The 19,907-nt window shown below is 41.6% G+C and overlaps 1 protein-coding gene across 7 annotated transcripts in view; it reads right to left on the bottom strand.

Annotated features, from left to right (window-relative positions):
• LOC106592806 (trinucleotide repeat-containing gene 6A protein) overlaps positions 1 to 8,175 on the bottom strand; it is a 72,893-nt gene extending 64,718 nt beyond the window's left edge. For 3 of the 7 annotated variants that reach the window (XM_082972989.1, XM_082972988.1, XM_082972993.1), the window contains exon 1: positions 7,839 to 8,175. The gene's annotated coding sequence lies outside the window, so the exon portion shown is untranslated. The remainder of the gene's footprint in view (positions 1 to 7,838) is intronic. The other 4 variants (XM_082972990.1, XM_082972991.1, XM_082972994.1 and 1 more) reach the window with 3 other exon arrangements.
• Between the last annotated feature and the right edge of the window lie 11,732 nt (positions 8,176 to 19,907).

The following is a 19,907-nucleotide window of genomic DNA, read 5'->3' as shown; positions in this document are numbered from 1 at the left end:
ACCGACATCCGATGTTCCAGAATATAGATATAACCCTTACTGTCGTGGCAGCCTTCCTAAACCGACATCCGATGTTCCAGAATATAGATATAACCCTTACTGTCGTGGCAGCCTTCCTAAACCAACATCCGATGTTCCAGAATATAGATATAACCCTTACTGTCGTGGCAGCCTTCCTAAACCAACATCCGATGTTCCAGAATATAGATATAACCCTTACTGTCGTGGCAGCCTTCCTAAACCAACATCCGATGTTCCAGAATATAGATATAACCCTTACTGTCGTGGCAGCCTTCCTAAACCAACATCCGATGTTCCAGAATATAGATATAACCCTTACTGTCGTGGCAGCCTTCCTAAACCAACATCCGATGTTCCAGAATATAGATATAACCCTTACTGTCGTGGCAGCCTTCCTAAACCGACATCCGATGTTCCAGAATATAGATATAACCCTTACTGTCAACATCCGATGTTCCAGAATATAGATATAACCCTTACTGTCGTGGCAGCCTTCCTAAACCAACATCCGATGTTCCAGAATATAGATATAACCCTTACTGTCGTGGCAGCCTTCCTAAACCAACATCCGATGTTCCAGAATATAGATATAACCCTTACTGTCGTGGCAGCCTTCCTAAACCAACATCCGATGTTCCAGAATATAGATATAACCCTTACTGTCGTGGCAGCCTTCCTAAACCAACATCCGATGTTCCAGAATATAGATATAACCCTTACTGTCGTGGCAGCCTTCCTAAACCAACATCCGATGTTCCAGAATATAGATATAACCCTTACTGTCGTGGCAGCCTTCCTAAACCAACATCCGATGTTCCAGAATATAGATATAACCCTTACTGTCGTGGCAGCCTTCCTAAACCAACATCCGATGTTCCAGAATATAGATATAACCCTTACTGTCGTGGCAGCCTTCCTAAACCAACATCCGATGTTCCAGAATATAGATATAACCCTTACTGTCGTGGCAGCCTTCCTAAACCAACATCCGATGTTCCAGAATATAGATATAACCCTTACTGTCGTGGCAGCCTTCCTAAACCAACATCCGATGTTCCAGAATATAGATATAACCCTTACTGTCGTGGCAGCCTTCCTAAACCAACATCCGATGTTCCAGAATATAGATATAACCCTTACTGTCGTGGCAGCCTTCCTAAACCAACATCCGATGTTCCAGAATATAGATATAACCCTTACTGTCGTGGCAGCCTTCCTAAACCGACATCCGATGTTCCAGAATATAGATATAACCCTTACTGTCGTGGCAGCCTTCCTAAACCAACATCCGATGTTCCAGAATATAGATATAACCCTTACTGTCGTGGCAGCCTTCCTAAACCAACATCCGATGTTCCAGAATATAGATATAACCCTTACTGTCGTGGCAGCCTTCCTAAACCGACATCCGATGTTCCAGAATATAGATATAACCCTTACTGTCGTGGCAGCCTTCCTAAACCGACATCCGATGTTCCAGAATATAGATATAACCCTTACTGTCGTGGCAGCCTTCCTAAACCAACATCCGATGTTCCAGAATATAGATATAACCCTTACTGTCGTGGCAGCCTTCCTAAACCAACATCCGATGTTCCAGAATATAGATATAACCCTTACTGTCGTGGCAGCCTTCCTAAACCAACATCCGATGTTCCAGAATATAGATATAACCCTTACTGTCGTGGCAGCCTTCCTAAACCAACATCCGATGTTCCAGAATATAGATATAACCCTTACTGTCGTGGCAGCCTTCCTAAACCAACATCCGATGTTCCAGAATATAGATATAACCCTTACTGTCGTGGCAGCCTTCCTAAACCAACATCCGATGTTCCAGAATATAGATATAACCCTTACTGTCGTGGCAGCCTTCCTAAACCAACATCCGATGTTCCAGAATATAGATATAACCCTTACTGTCGTGGCAGCCTTCCTAAACCAACATCCGATGTTCCAGAATATAGATATAACCCTTACTGTCGTGGCAGCCTTCCTAAACCAACATCCGATGTTCCAGAATATAGATATAACCCTTACTGTCGTGGCAGCCTTCCTAAACCAACATCCGATGTTCCAGAATATAGATATAACCCTTACTGTCGTGGCAGCCTTCCTAAACCAACATCCGATGTTCCAGAATATAGATATAACCCTTACTGTCGTGGCAGCCTTCCTAAACCAACATCCGATGTTCCAGAATATAGATATAACCCTTACTGTCGTGGCAGCCTTCCTAAACCAACATCCGATGTTCCAGAATATAGATATAACCCTTACTGTCGTGGCAGCCTTCCTAAACCAACATCCGATGTTCCAGAATATAGATATAACCCTTACTGTCGTGGCAGCCTTCCTAAACCAACATCCGATGTTCCAGAATATAGATATAACCCTTACTGTCGTGGCAGCCTTCCTAAACCAACATCCGATGTTCCAGAATATAGATATAACCCTTACTGTCGTGGCAGCCTTCCTAAACCAACATCCGATGTTCCAGAATATAGATATAACCCTTACTGTCGTGGCAGCCTTCCTAAACCAACATCCGATGTTCCAGAATATAGATATAACCCTTACTGTCGTGGCAGCCTTCCTAAACCAACATCCGATGTTCCAGAATATAGATATAACCCTTCTGCAGGAGCTCATCTAACCAGCCACGTAAAGGTTATAACCCTTCCGCAGGAGCTCATCTAACCAACCACGTAAAGGTTATAACCCTTCCGCAGGAGCTCATCTAACCAACCACGTAAAGGTTATAACCCTTCCGCAAGAGCTCATCTAACCAACCACGTAAAGGTTATAACCCTTCCGCAAGAGCTCATCTAACCAACCACGTAAAGGTTATAACCCTTCCGCAAGAGCTCATCTAACCAACCACGTAAAGGTTATAACCCTTCCGCAAGAGCTCATCTAACCAACCACGTAAAGGTTATAACCCTTCCGCAAGAGCTCATCTAACCAACCACGTAAAGGTTATAACCCTTCCGCAAGAGCTCATCTAACCAACCACGTAAAGGTTATAACCCTTCCGCAAGAGCTCATCTAACCAACCACGTAAAGGTTATAACCCTTCCGCAAGAGCTCATCTAACCAACCACGTAAAGGTTATAACCCTTCCGCAGGAGCTCATCTAAGCAACCGCGTAAAGGTTAAAGGTTATTCCAAGTGTCCCTGTGGCCTGTGAATAGTGTTAGTTTAAGCAGAGCTAAACCCCAAACCATTAGCTTCCTGTTCTATTGATTTCAGTGTGACGTCGATGGACGTGATTAACAACAACAACAATAAAGTGTTGCGTTACTCTTACTGCGTTGGGCGACCCACTAAAGAAAAAAAAGTGGGGGGAAAGCGTAATACTTCAAAATGAAGCTAGCAGTCCTTTAGGAAATTGTTCTCTAAACAGTGATGTACACATTATTCCCAGAATCCTGTGTTTTTTGTTGTTGTTGTTAAACTGTGTTGGTTGAACCTCATCTCCCCGCTCTCGCGCAATTGATTTCCCGTGTGGCTCAGTTGGTAGAGCATGGTGTTTGCAACGCCAGGGTTGTGGGTTCGATTCCCACGGGGAACTAGTACGGAGAATAAAATTTTTTTTAAATGAAATGTATGCATTCACTACTGTAAATCGCTCTGGATAAGAGCGTCTGCTAAGTGACTAAAATGTAACATTTCAACGTGATATGAGTTGGCTATTAGGTGTTGCTTTTCTCTTTTGTGTTTTTAGTAGCGAACTGTCTTCTGTAGGTTGTTCGCTAACCTGTGATGGAAACTGGAGAGGTTGTTGCTGTTGTGTTAGTTTCATCCGTACGTACAACCTGATTTCCCCCCTTATCGATACCAGGGATTTATTGCCACTTGTTGAAACAACAGGGTTTTTGGTGAATGAAGTCATGTGATTACCAGGTAGTACATGTTATGTTTATGGTTTCAACATATCAAACCGTTTCCACATATTCGGTTATTGATCTGGACACGTTAAAACTGTTTTGACATTCGGTTATTGATCTGGACGCGTTAAAACTGTTTTGACATTCGGTTATTGATCTGGACGCGTTAAAACTGTTTTGACATTCGGTTATTGATCTGGACGCGTTAAAACTGTTTTGACATTCGGTTATTGATCTGGACACGTTAAAACTGTTTTGACATTCGGTTATTGATCTGGACGCGTTAAAACTGTTTTGACATTCGGTTATTGATCTGGACACGTTAAAAACTTGTTTTGACATTCGGCTATTTATCAAACGTCTTGTCAACAGGAAGCAGAAACAGCATCATTTTCAACATGAATTTCCAAAAGGTATTGTACTTTTTTTTTAAATCAGCGGGTAAAAACTGCTGAATGAGTCCAAAAACATGCTGCAATCAGGGCCTCACATTAACACCTACCACCTGCCAAATACGGGTAGATTTTGGCAACGGCAGGTACGATGTCTATTTCACTAGCCACGTTGGCAGGTGGTCAGAGCTCTACAGTGCGAGCATTTCATTCACATTTGTGAATAAAAATAGTCAAGTATGATCACATTTATAGTCAAATGAATGCTGCAGTAGCTGTTTTCAAAGTCTTTTTTGCCATTTTTTTTCATTGCTAGTAAATTAATAGCACAAAGTCAAAGTAGAAGAAATCTTAAATAAGCCTATTCCACCTCACGCTGCAACACTTCCTGGTTGGGGGCTGTGGGCACGTCAAGAGCAGAGTGAAATATTCATTTTTTAGAAGTGTGGGCATGCAAGTTCATCTAATTTACTTGAAAAGAAAGTCAACTGAATTGAGACTTTATCCTCGTGTTTCTTGGTCTATTTACATTGTTTAGTTTACAAGCTAGGATGTTTTTCCAAAATGTTTGAGTTTCAACTGTTAAGAGAAGACAACACTTGTACTAGTCACATGACAAGTCATGTTACCATGGTAACCTGCTGCCCTTAAAGGGGCAGGCACATTTTTTTTGTCTCATCTGTGACATTTTGGTTAATAGACAAAAAAATATGAAACTAAACAATATACCGCATTACCTCTTACTAGTAAAACATTTGTTTTAGAAACATTACAATGCATGCTGATCTGTTTTTTTTTGTGTTTCACTGGTATAATTTTAGGGCCCCCAAAAATATTTTGGCTGGTATTATTTATTTTTAAATCTACTTGCCACAGTGGCTGGTGGACCCAAAAGTACATTTTATGCCCTGACTGCGATTTATTTATTTTTGAAGATTTACCAGAAGTGACCAAAACGGGTTTGCCATGCCTACTACATGTAACCTAGTACATGATGTACTATGGGCCTGGGCAGAGCCAATGAGCATGTTGACCACATAGAGACGTTAAAAGAAATGTGGGAAAACGGTTGCCCCCACCTCCCACTAGTACAGCAGGCGTGAGGCTGGAGCAACACCGCGCGCAAACTAGCTAGCTAACGACACCGAGCGCAAACTAGCTAGCTAACGACACCGAGCGCAAACTAGCTAGCAAGCGACACCGCGCGCAAACTAGCTAGCAAGCGACACCGCGCGCAAACTAGCTAGCTAACGACACCGTGTGCAAGCTTGCTTGTTAGCTAGCACACGATGTTGCCCCCGCCTCCCGTCTGCCGTGTACCGTCGGGGCCATGGGCACTGTCTACCGGTCATCCCCGCCTCCCGCTAGCAACACTGTGTACTAGCTTCTAGTTAGCACACGGTGTCACCCCCCCAGCATCCTGTGTACCAGAGAAAACCGTGCCCGACAGCTAGCTTGCTAGTCAGCTAAGACAGTGTTGCTCCCGGCTAAGCTAGCACACGCCTGCCGTCACCGTCGTTAACAGAACTGTGGGAAAACAGAGCCCGACAGGCGGGGGCGAAGGTCACGACAGATGTGTACTAGCTATATGTAACAGTGTAGCTTCCGTCCCTCTCCTCGCCCCTACCTGGGCTCGAACCAGGGACCCTCTGCACACATCGACAACAGCCACCCCACGAAGCATCGTTACCCATCGTTCCACAAAATCCGCGGCCCTTGCAGAGCAAAGGGGGAAACGACTACTTCAAGGTCTCAGAGCGAGTGACGTCACCGATTGAAACGCTATTAGCGCGCACCACCACTAACTACCTAGCCATTTCACATCGGTTACATATAGCTAGCTACGGTTATTGCTTCCCGCCTCTTCTGTGGGGTTTATCGGCAGTTGGCATCCAATGTTATGGCGCATTACCGCCATCTACTGTACTGGAGCGCCTCAGCCTCCCGCCTATGTACTGAAGTCATAGCCTAAAAAAAAATTCGACCAATAGAAGTATATAAAAGAGGGGATCCTGCAGATACAGGAACGCCCCGAATTGCTGGCTGCAGGTGCACCCTTATCGGTCAGCTAGCCAAACGTTAATAAGAGTTTAAGCCTGAAAGGAAAATAAGAGGGTTTTGATCGGTGTTGATCGGCCATTAGATGGTTTGCTAACCAGCTTAACATGGCCACTGACTGTACTGGCTGGCTCTGCGAAAGGTGTTTATTCACACGGCGTTAACAGCTAACTAGTAAACATCACACATGTTTAAAATGTATATGTATTACTTTAGGAAACACTTGTTTGGTTTGATAGAAGAAGAACAGCCAAAATCGATAACTAGCTAATGCAATGTAACTAGTTAGCGCTAGGCTACTCCTGTGCATAAAATCTCGGTTGTTTAGCTAGCTAACAGGCTAACTAAAACAAAATACAGTCTGAAACACCGGGACAATAGCTTGCTGGTTATCAAAACAACCCAAGGACAAATAAGATATTTTTTGCACACTAAAGTTATTTGTTAATAAACCTGTGCCGTGGCTACAGTGAGGACATTCTGCAGCCGCGTATCCAAGGGACAACTTGGTTGAATTTATGCTAACTAGCAGTTAGCCTAACTAACATTCTCTTAACTAGCTATTGGTAAAAAAAAACGAAATCACAAATCGATCAAACAGTTAAGCAGAAATCTTAACATCTATGTGTTGGCAATGTTGATGAAATTAAGTTACCAGAAAAATCGCCTTATATTTGACGCCCTTTAATTCTGCACCATCGTCTTGTCTGCAAGGCAACGTAGCCAACATTTAGCTAACTAGCTAGCTAGCCAACAGAACTTTCACACCGGGTCATCCACAATACCGGTAATATTAACTAATCAAAATCGTACAGTGGCCTTTCAATCCTTTTTTTTTTTTTTAAACACAGTCGTTTCGCTATTTTCTTCCATGGAAAGAAAAACACACACAGTACCGCGTAACTACGACTTATGTAGCTAACATGTTCATTAGAAACGGGCTAACAAGCTAGCTAGGTAACCAACCAGCGGGCAAACTGAACTACGACTTATGTAGCTAACATGTTCATTAGAAACGGGCTAACAAGCTAGCTAGGTAACCAACCAGCGGGCAAACTGAACTACGACTTATGTAGCTAACATGTTCATTAGAAACGGGCTAACAAGCTAGCTAGGTAACCAACCAGCGGGCAAACTGAACTACGACTTATGTAGCTAACATGTTCATTAGAAACGGGCTAACAAGCTAGCTAGGTAACCAACCAGCGGGCAAGCTGAACTACGACTTATGTAGCTAACATGTTCATTAGAAACGGGCTAACAAGCTAGCTAGGTAACCAACCAGCGGGCAAACTGAACTACGACTTATGTAGATAACATGTTCATTAGAAACGGGCTAACAAGCTAGCTAGGTAACCAACCAGCGGGCAAACTGAACTACGACAAGCTTTCCCCCGGTTACCTGCGTAACACATCGATATACTGGCTAAAACAATAAACAACACGATAACACAATCTAGAAGAAAAAAAGCCTTACCTCATACAATATAAAGTGCAACAACAGAGTGGAAATGGAAGCCGGCTGTAAGGCTAAAGACTAAAGAAATTCAACGCATTTGCCGCTTTTACGAGAGGAGCCATTTGTCCTGTACCATCGCCATTTTCTTCACTCGCTAACCTTTTTTTTGTGTGTGTTGTGTGTGTGTTGCTTTCCCCCTTCTTTCTCGCTGTGTTGTGTTGCTTTCCCCCTCTTCTCGCTGTGTGTGTTCAGGGGGGGCTGCAGGAAACTAGTTTGCTGGAGCACCACTTCCTCTAGAAGCCACACAGAGACACACACAGACCCAAAATGGAGGCTTTGGAGTAGAGGACTTTAGTGAGTGCTAAAAGTCTATCTTCTCCAGAGTTATAGTAGAGGACTTTAGTGAGTGTCTATCTTCTCCTGAGTTATAGTAGAGGACTTAGTGAGTGCTAAAAGTCTATCTTCTTCTCCTGAGTTATAGTAGAGGACTTTAGTGAGTGCTAAAAGTCTATCTTCTCCAGAGTTATAGTAGAGGACTTAGTGAGTGCTAAAAGTCTATCTTCTCCTGAGTTATAGCAGAGGACTTTAGTGAGTGCTAAAAGTCTATCTTCTTCTCCTGAGTTATAGTAGAGGACTTTAGTGAGTGCTAAAAGTCTATCTTCTTCTCCTGAGTTATAGTAGAGGACTTAGTGAGTGCTAAAAGTCTATCTTCTCCTGAGTTATAGTAGAGGACTTTAGTGAGTGCTAAAAGTCTATCTTCTCCTGAGTTATAGTAGAGGACTTAGTGAGTGCTAAAAGTCTATCTTCTTCTCCTGAGTTATAGTAGAGGACTTTAGTGAGTGCTAAAAGTCTATCTTCTTCTCCTGAGTTATTTATAGTAGCTAGACACTGTTTTATACTGGTAGTTAGTGTTGAGTGAAGAAATACACTACTTCAAATTCTAAAAAGAGGGTTTGTTTTGAATACTAAGTTGATTACAGTATCATTCACACAACTTAGGTTACAAGGTTACCAAAGTCCAACAGTTGATAAGAGTTAAGTTCTTATCAGTAAGTTATTGACAACAAAACAATAACGCAAATCACAATTTGATTATGTCACATGCTCCGAATACGACAGTGAAATTCTTACTTCTTTACAAGCCCTTAAAGCAACAATGCAGTACAGAAAAATAACTGTTAAGTCAAAAATAAAAGGCGATCTTTATAAACTCTCTACTCCAGATCACCTGCAGGCTGCTCTCAATGTTATTGGGAAATAGCCAGTGGTGTAAAGTACTTAAGTTAAAATACTTTAAAGTACTACTTAAGATATTTTTTGGGGGGGAGTATCTTTACTATTTATATTTTCGCTACTTTTACTTCACTACATTCCTAAAGAAAAGTATGTAATTTTTACTCCATACATTTTACCTGACAACCAAAAGTACTCGTTACATTTTGAATGCTTAGACAGGACAGGAAAATAGTCCCATTCACGCACTTATGAAGACAACACATGGTCCATCCCTTCTGCCTCTGATCTGGCGGACTCGCTAAACACAAATGCATCTTTGGTCAATTATGTCTGAGTGTTGAAGTGTGCACCTGGCTAACCATACGATTTAAAAACAAGAAAATGGTGCCGTCTGTTTAAAAGAAGGAATTATTTAAGTATTTATACTTTTATTTTTGATACTTAAGTATATTTACAACCAAATACTTTTAGACTTTTACTCAAGTAGTATTTTACTGGGTGACTTTGACTTTTACTTAAGTAACTTTCTATTAAGGTATCTATACTTTTACTCAAAAATGACATTTGGGTACTTTTACCAACACTGGAAAATAACCTAAAACTAGTGTGCAGTTCAGTTTTCAGGACCGGTGTCAGACAGAGATGGTGACAGATTCTGTCAATACAAGATAATACTCAGATCATAGATGAAAAGGGGGGAGGGCTGGGAAAGAGATGACTTCCTGGTGTAACTCTTAAAGTATGAGCCAATATAGCACAGATTTAGAACTGACCAGGGGAGAGCTGTACAGAGTACACAAACACGGAGAGAAAAAGGACAGGACTAAAGGAGCCTAAATGTTAATCCTTATAGTTCGATCTATAACTAGAGGTCTCCTGATATCTCCAGGAGTGAGAAGTATAATTTTCTGAAATCTGTCGTTGTCTAGTCGTTGTCTTTTTGTAAACTGTGGGCCCATCTTCTTTAAATAGCTGTCTGTCTTTTTGTAAACTAGGGGCCCATCTTCTTTAAATAGCTGTCTGTCTTTTTGTAAACTGTGGGCCCATCTTCTTTAAATAGCTGTCTGTCTTTTTGTAAACTAGGGGCCCATCTTCTTTAAATAGCTGTCTGTCTTTTTGTAAACTAGGGGCCCATCTTCTTTAAATTTGGGGCGGTAGCGTAGCCTAGTGGTTAGTTAGAGTGTTGGACTAGTAACCGAAAGGTTGCAAGATCGAATCCCAGACCTGACAAGGTACAAATCTGTCGTTCTGCCCCCTGAACGAGGCAGTTAACCCACTGTTCCCTGGTAGGCCGTCATTGAAAATAAGAATTTGTTCTTAACTGACTTGCCTCGTTAAATAAAGGTACAAAAAAATAGCTGTCTTTCTAGTGGCCTATTTGGTGTGTGAACTGCTCATAACTTGTAGCTGATTGTTGACACATCAACCAGAATTAAAGGGATACTTTGGGATTTTGGCAGAGGACCCCTTTATCTCCTTCCCCCAGAGACAGATGAACTCGTGGATGTCTCTCTACACACCAAGTCACTCAGCTCCATCATGGTCTCTCCTATCACTGCTATGAGGATGGCCCTCTCCTCTTCTCTCTATACACCAAGTCACTGGTCATATCCTCACATGGTCTCTCCTATCACTGCTATGAGGATGGCCCTCTCCTCTTCTCTCTACACACCAAGTCATTCAGCTCTGTCATATCCTCACATGGTCTCGCCTATCATTCCTATGAGGATGACACTCAACTACTTTTCTCCTTCCCCCCTTTCTGACACCCAGATGGCGACACTCATCTCTGCGTGCCGGGTCAAATATCTCAACATGGATGTCGGCCCACCGTAAGCTCAACCTCGACAAGATAGAGCTGCTCTTCCTCCCCGTTGGAAGGCCAGCCCGCTTCAAGACCTCTCCATCATCACGGTTGACAACAACTCCACGTTGTTCCCCTCCAAGAGTACAATGAAACCTTGGCGTGACCCTGGACAACACCTGCAAACATCAAAGCACTGACTTGTTCCTGCAGGTTCATGATGAAATCTTCAAAGAGTATTAACCCACCACCAACTTGCCTTTCATTTAACTAACCCATTCATTTAACTAACCCATTCATTTAACTAACCCTTTCACTTAACTAACGCATTAATTTAACTAACCCATTCATTTAACTAACCCTTTCATTTAACTAACCCATTCATTTAACTAACCCATTCATAAAAGTACACAGTGATGCTCCTTCTTTCCGAATAAATATCGAAGGTCTTATTCTGGTGGCATGAAAATCGATGCTTGTAAGTCGCTCTGGATAAGAGCGTCGTCTGAATGACAAAAAAAATGTAAGGACATTACATGTTTATTTATTTTATTTATTTATATGTATTTCACCTTTATTTAACCAGGTGGGCAAGTTGAGAAACAAGTTCTCATTTACAATTGCGACCTGGCCAAGATAAAGCAAAGCAGTTCGACAACATACAACAACACAGAGTTACACATGGAGTAAAACAAACATACAGTCAATAATATAGTAGTAAAATAAGTCTATATACAAAGTGAGAAATGAGGTGAGAAGGGAGGTAAAGGCAAAAAATAGGCTATGGTGGCGAAGTAAATACAATATAGCAAGTAAAACACTGGAATGGTAGATTTGTAGTGGAAGAAAGTGCAAAGTAGAAATAGAAATAATGGGGTGCAAAGGAGCAAAATAAATAAATAAATACAGTAGGGGAAGAGGTAGTTGTTTGAGCTAAATTATAGATGGGCTATGTACAGGTGCAGTGATCTGCTCTGACAGCTGTTAAAAGACGAATTGGCTCTGGGAAACCAAAACAGCCAAATAGTCCCCATCTAAACGTGAATCGCTTCTCTAATTGTGGTACTGTTTCTAGAAAACATAAACCCCTCTACTTTCATATAACGTCAAAAAAAAAAAAACATTCTCACAAATGCTAAATACACACTTACAATACAGTGTTTTATCACAGTTGCAGCTGACAGTATGTTTCCATGACAACTCATTTGTCTTCCGTTTACACACACAGGTGTTTCGGAGACGCAGATTGCTAATTAGCACAGGTTGTCCACTCTTGTCTTCAGTCTGTTTTACGTAAACAAACGCTCTAACATGGAAATATTTTCCCCAGTGGGAACCCTAACCCTATAAAAAGGTGTGTTGTTTATTTAAAGGGATACTTTGGGATTTTGGCAATGAGGCCCGGACTTTATCTACTTCCCGAGAGTCAGATTAACTCACGGATACCATTTTTATGTATCCAGTATGAAGGAAGTTAGAAGGTAGTTTCATGAGCCAATGATAACTAGCATTAGCGCAATGACTAGAAGTCTATGGTATCTACTAGCATGCTAGCAGACGAACTCACGGATACCATTTTTATGTATCCAGTATGAAGGAAGTTAGAAGGTAGTTTCATGAGCCAATGATAACTAGCATTAGCGCAATGACTAGAAGTCTATGGTATCTACTAGCATGCTAGCAGACGAACTCACGGATACCATTTTTATGTATCCAGTATGAAGGAAGTTAGAAGGTAGTTTCACGAGCCAATGATAACTAGCATTAGCGCAATGACTAGAAGTCTATGGTATCTACTAGCATGCTAGCAGACGAACTCACGGATACCATTTTTATGTATCCAGTATGAAGGAAGTTAGAAGGTAGTTTCACGAGCCAATGATAACTAGCATTAGCGCAATGACTAGAAGTCTATGGTATCTACTAGCATGCTAGCAGATGAACTCATGGATACCATTTTTATGTCTTTGCGTGAGGTTCGAAGAAAGTTGCTAACTAGCATTAGCGCAATGACTAGAAGTCTATGGTATCTACTAGCATGCTAGCAGATGAACTCATGATTACCATTTTTATGCCTCTGCGTGAGGTTCAAAGAAAGTTGCTAACTAGCATTAGCGCAATGACTAGAAGTCTATGGTATCTACTAGCATGCTAGCAGACGAACTCACGGATACCATTTTTATGTCTCTGCGTGAGGTTCGAAGAAATTTGCTAACTAGCATTAGCGCAATGACTGGACTTGTATGGGTTATCTGCTAGAAGATACTAGAGATACGCTCCTTATGTTTCCAAAAACGTACCGCCAAGCGATGCGTGTAAACGTTTAGAGCAAGCGTCGGGGCTCTTAGCATCTTCTGCTTGTGGGAGTGTTGCTAAGAGCCCCGATGCTAACTACCTTTAGCGTCTATTAACGATGGTATCTTCTGATCGGGCAGTGTTGCTATCGTTAATAGGTGCTAAGGGTAGTTAGCATCGGGGCTGTTAGCAACACTCCCCCCCCCCGATCAGAAGATACTATCGATTATAGGCGCTAAGGGAAGTTAGCATCGGGGCTCTTAGCAACACTGCCCCGGTCAGAAGATACTATCGTTAATAGGCGCTAAATGTAGTTAGCATCGGGGCTCTTAGCAACACTGCCCCACTCAGAAGATACCATCGTTAATAGGCGCTAAAGGTAGTTAGCATCGGGGCTCTTAGCAACACTCCCCCCGATCAGAAGATACCATCGTTAATAGGCGCTAAGGGTAGTTAGCATCGGGGCTGTTAGCAACACCTCCCCGATCAGAAGATACTATCATTAATAGGCGCTAAGGGTAGTTAGCATCAGGGCTCTTAGCAACACTGCCCCGGTCAGAAGATACTATCGTTAATAGGAACTAAAGGTAGTTAGCGTATCTATGAATGGTATAACTCAGACCCTTGTGTGTGTGTGTGTGTGTGTGTGTGTGACAGAACACAATGAAGTGACCATTGACCTGCCTGCAACAAAAACAACTCCTCTGCCTTCTCACCATCTCTTCATTAACTCTGTGAGTGTGTCACAGATAGACGGACGGAGAGGGAGACGGGTAGAGAGAGCGACAGACGGTCTTTATACTGTCAACACTACAACTATAAACCGGTCTTTAGACTGTCAACACTACAACTATAAACTGGCAACCCTACAACTATAAACTGTCAACCCTACAACTATAGACTGGTCTTTAGACTGTCAACACTACAACTATAAACTGGCAACCCTACAACTATAAACTGGCAACCCTACAACTATAGACTGGTCTTTAGACAGTCAACACTACAACTATAAACTGGTCTTTAGACTGTCAACACTACAACTATAAACCGGTCTTTAGACTGTCAACCCTACAACTATAAACTGTCAACCCTACAACTATAAACTGGTCTTTAGACTGTCAACACTACAACTATAAACTGGTCTTTAGACTGTCAACACTACAACTATAAACCGGTCTTTAGACTGTCAACACTACAACTATAAACCGGTCTTTAGACTGTCAACCCTACAACTATAAACTGTCAACCCTACAACTATAAACTGTCAACCCTACAACTATAGACTGGTCTTTAGACTGTCAACACTACAACTATAAACTGGTCTTTAGACTGTCAACCCTACAACTATAAACTGTCAACCCTACAACTATAGACTGGTCTTTAGACTGTCAACACTACAACTATAAACTGGTCTTTAGACTGTCAACACTACAACTATAAACTGGTCTTTAGACTGTCAACACTACAACTATAAACCGGTCTTTAGACTGTCAACACTACAACTATAAACAGTCAACACTACAACTATAAACCGGTCTTTAGACTGTCAACACTACAACTATAAACTGGTCTTTAGACTGTCAACACTACAACTATAAACTGGTCTTTAGACTGTCAACACTACAACTATAAACCGGTCTTTATACAGTCAACACTACAACTATAAACCGGTCTTTAGACTGTCAACACTACAACTATAAACCGGTCTTTAGACTGTCAACACTACAACTATAAACTGGTCTTTAGACTGTCAACACTACAACTATAAACTGGTCTTTATACAGTCAACACTACAACTATAAACTGGTCTTTAGACTGTCAACACTACAACTATAAACTGGTCTTTAGACTGTCAACACTACAACTATAAACTGGTCTTTATACTGTCAACACTACAACTATAAACTGGTCTTTATACAGTCAACACTACAACTATAAACCGGTCTTTAGACTGTCAACACTACAACTATAAACCGGTCTTTATACTGTCAACCCTACAACTATAAACTGGTCTTTAGACTGTCAACACTACAACTATAAACTGGTCTTTAGACAGTCAACACTACAACTATAAACTGGTCTTTATACAGTCAACACTACAACTATAAACCGGTCTTTATACAGTCAACACTACAACTATAAACCGGTCGGACAGACAGACAGACAGAAAAAAAGGAACAGTCATAAACTACACTGAAAATAGACTATACAAAAATAGCACCACCACGTCACCTGCTATGTCGGATAAGGTTTATTTTCCTTGCATCTGTCCCAGTTCCTCCACGATTCTGCGATCGTAAATGTTTTTTTTTTCTTCTTCTTCTTCCCAAAATCAACAATTCCCCGCATATTAATGCAAGAGCTTACACATGTGATCAATTACTGCATAAAACAGTCAAATCGTCGCAAATTTGTGTCGCGTAAAACTGACCCATCAGCGCACTAGAAAAAGAGGCGCTCGCAATTTCAACCAATCACTGCACATTTACCGCATAATACGTTTCAATCAAGTCAAGAAACTTATCAGAATTGGTCCACAAATATCACAAAAAAATGACAAATTACCAGGAAGTCCTGGATGGACTGATCTTTCCGATAGCTGGAGATCTGATGAGGTAGAGGGGTAGAGAGGTGGAGTATTGTGTTGATTGAATATTACCAGGAGAGAAGAAAAAAAAAACACCTAGAATATAAATGTGTTTTAAATGAGATCAAATCACATTTTGTAGACCGACAGTGAAATGCTTTACTTACAGGGTTTTTTTTCCCAACAGGGCAGAGTTAAATATATAACAATATATAGAAATAGGAACAGTAACAAGTCAAAATAACATGGCTATATACAGAGAGTACCAGTACTGAGTCCACGTACCCCTGCATTAGTAATGAATACACAGTCAATAACAAGTCAAAATAACATGGCTATATACAGAGAGTACCAGTACTGAGTCCACGTACCCCTGCATTAGTAATGAATACACAGTCAATAACAAGTCAAAATAACATGGCTATATACAGAGAGTACCAGTACTGAGTCCACGTACCCCTGCATTAGTAATGAATACACAGTCAATAACAAGTCAAAATAACATGGCTATATACAGAGAGTACCAGTACTGAGTCCACGTACCCCTGCATTAGTAATGAATACACAGTCAATAACAAGTCAAAATAACATGGCTATATACAGAGAGTACCAGTACTGAGTCCACGTACCCCTGCATTAGTAATGAATACACAGTCAATAACAAGTCAAAATAACATGGCTATATACAGAGAGTACCAGTACTGAGTCCACGTACCCCTGCATTAGTAATGAATACACAGTCAATAACAAGTCAAAATAACATGGCTATATACAGAGAGTACCAGTACTGAGTCCATGTACCCCTGCATTAGTAATGAATACACAGTCAATAACAAGTCAAAATAACATGGCTATATACAGAGAGTACCAGTACTGAGTCCACGTACCCCTGCATTAGTAATGAATACACAGTCAATAACAAGTCAAAATAACATGGCTATATACAGAGAGTACCAGTACTGAGTCCATGTACCCCTGCATTAGTAATGAATACACAGTCAATAACAAGTCAAAATAACATGGCTATATACAGAGAGTACCAGTACTGAGTCCATGTACCCCTGCATTAGTAATGAATACACAGTCAATAACAAGTCAAAATAACATGGCTATATACAGAGAGTACCAGTACTGAGTCCACGTACCCCTGCATTAGTAATGAATACACAGTCAATAACAAGTCAAAATAACATGGCTATATACAGAGAGTACCAGTACTGAGTCCACGTACCCCTGCATTAGTAATGAATACACAGTCAATAACAAGTCAAAATAACATGGCTATATACAGAGAGTACCAGTACTGAGTCCACGTACCCCTGCATTAGTAATGAATACACAGTCAATAACAAGTCAAAATAACATGGCTATATACAGAGAGTACCAGTACTGAGTCCACGTACCCCTGCATTAGTAATGAATACACAGTCAATAACAAGTCAAAATAACATGGCTATATACAGAGAGTACCAGTACTGAGTCCATGTACCCCTGCATTAGTAATGAATACACAGTCAATAACAAGTCAAAATAACATGGCTATATACAGAGAGTACCAGAGAGTGGCCAAAAGTATGTGGACACCTGCTCGTCCAACATCTCATTCCAAAATCATGGTCATTAATATGGAGTTGGTCCCCCCCCCCCTTTGCTGCTATAACAGCCTCCACTCTTCAGGGAAGGCTTTCCACGAGATGTTGGAACATTGCTGCGGGGACTTGCTTCCATTTAGCCACACGAGCATTAGTGACCATTAGTGGCGTACCAATTCATCCCAAAGGTGTTCGATGGGGTTGAGGTCAGGGCTCAGTGCAGGCCAGTCAAGTTCTTCCACACCAATCTCGAATAAACCATTTCTGTATGGATGCCGCTTTTGTGCATGTGGGCAGTGTCATGCTGAAACAGGAAAGGGCCCACACACTGGACTCTACCCAAGAGAGTTAGTTAAAAAAAAAAAGGTCAATGTAGGTAGTCAAAAAGCCATTTGATGAGCTATTTATCAGTCCTGTTTAGGAGTCTTATGGATTCGGGGTAGAAGATGTCCAGGGTCCTGTTGGTTCTAGACGTGGTGCATCGGTACCGCTTGCCATGTGGTAGCAGAGAGAACTGGACTTGGGAGGCATGAGTCTGACCATTTTTAGGCCCTTCCTCTGACGCCGCCTGGTATTGAGACATTTACATTTACATTTTAGTCATTTAGCAGACGCTCTTATCCAGAGCGACTTACAGTAGTGAATGCATACATTTCATTTTCATTTCATGCATTAAAAAAAATGGGAATTCCCGTGGGTTGTGGGAATCGAACCCACAACCCTGGCGTTGCACACACCATGCTCTACCAACTGAGCCACAGGGAAGACGTCCTGGAAGGCAGGAAGCTTGGCCCCAGTGATGTTCTGGGTGATGCAGCCAGTCAAGATGCTCTCGATGGTGCAGCTGTAGAACTCTTTGAGGATCCGAGAGCCTTATGACAAATCTTTTCAGCCTCCTGAGGGGGGAAGAGGTGTTGCCGTGCCCTCTTCATGACCGTGGGGGTGTATGTGGACCATGTCCTGTGGATGGGAACGTCCCGCTCTGCCCTCCGTTTCCTGTAGTCCACCATCAGCTCCTTTGTCTTGCAGACAAAATAGGATGTCCCCCCCTGCTGGAAGTGGGACCTGAGTGGAGAAGATTTGGGAGCCCCTGTGTAACAGTATATAGGTTCGCGTCCCCTCTCCTTGCCCCCTACCTGGGCTCGAACCAGGGACCCTCTGTACACATCGACAACAGTCACCCCACGAAGCATCGTTACCCATCGCTCCACAAAAGTCTTGCAGAGCAAAGGGGGAAACGACTACTTCAAGGTCTCAGAGCGAGTGACGTCACCGATTGACACGCTATTAGCACGCACCACCACTAACTAGCCATTTCACATCGGTTACACCACCGCTAACTAGCCATTTCACATCGGTTACACCACCGCTAACTAACTAGCCATTTCACATTGGTTACACCACCACTAACTAACTAGCCATTTCACATCGGTTACACCACCGCTAACTAGCTAGCCATTTCACATTGGTTACACCACCGCTAACTAGCTAGCCATTTCACATCGGTTACACTTGCTCCACAGCACATTAAATACATGTAGTTTATAGCCAGCCTTATTAACGTTATAGTGCCTGTAGCCAGCTAGCCTGCTACGCTAGGTTAAACGTAAATGTAATTATTTGCAGGACAAACATGGTAAATTAACCTTCCGTTTCAAACCTGTTATGTCAATACTTTTACCTTTTTCCTCAGGTGGGACCGCTCTCTTGTCGACGACTGGTGGTCCATATTTTCCATCCGATTAAAATGGGCATTAAAGTGGGCGAATCATTGAAGCTCATGTTTGTCACTTTGGTCAATGAGTCAACTAATTTAAAAACATTTACCGAACTAGTTAAAAAACGTATATCTCCCTACTACTAGTTTAACTGCATCACAACCGGCCATGATCGGGAGTCCCATACGGGCGGCGTACAACTGATCCAGCATCGTCCGGAGTTTGGCCGGGGTAGGCCCGTCATTGAAAATAAGATTTTTTTCTTAACTGACTTGCCTAGTTAAATAACTAAAATAAATAAATAAAGCTGCAGACTTCTGTTAACCTCGTTCCCCCATCTCCCTCTTTTGCCTGAGGCCTAAAAAGCTCATCTTGGCGTCGACCTTCCTTGCGGTTCCTGCTCTTGACTAAGTATGGTAGGCGACTTCAATTAAAGTTCCTAAAACCTAGCCGAGGTATAGCTGAACAATACATTTAGAAGGTCAAAGTGCAAACTTTTCACTTGGACACCTCTGGATAACACTTTAAGGGTCCGTAATAAACCATTTATATAGTATTTATAAAAGTGTTTGTTCATCATTTATTAATCATTACTCCAAATGTATAAAACATTTATATAGTATTTAAAAGTGTTTGTTCATGTTTTCATCATTACTCCAAATGTATAAACCATTTATATAGTATTTATAAAAGTGTTTGTTCATCATGTATTAATCATCAACCCCAAATGTATTAACCATTTACTAATCATTTGTAAAGTATTTTTGTAGTCCCACAAATATACATTTGTGACTAGCTTTAGTAAAACATTAACAAATGTGGAAGTAACAATGATTTAAAAAAAGGTGAGCAAAC

The sequence above is a fragment of the Salmo salar genome, chromosome 03, assembly GCF_965601325.2.
Source record: "Salmo salar chromosome 03, fSalSal1, whole genome shotgun sequence".
Classification (NCBI taxonomy): Eukaryota; Metazoa; Chordata; class Actinopteri; order Salmoniformes; family Salmonidae; genus Salmo; species Salmo salar.
Note: the sequence above shows the minus strand (reverse complement) of the source record. Positions and strands in the feature narration are given on the sequence as shown.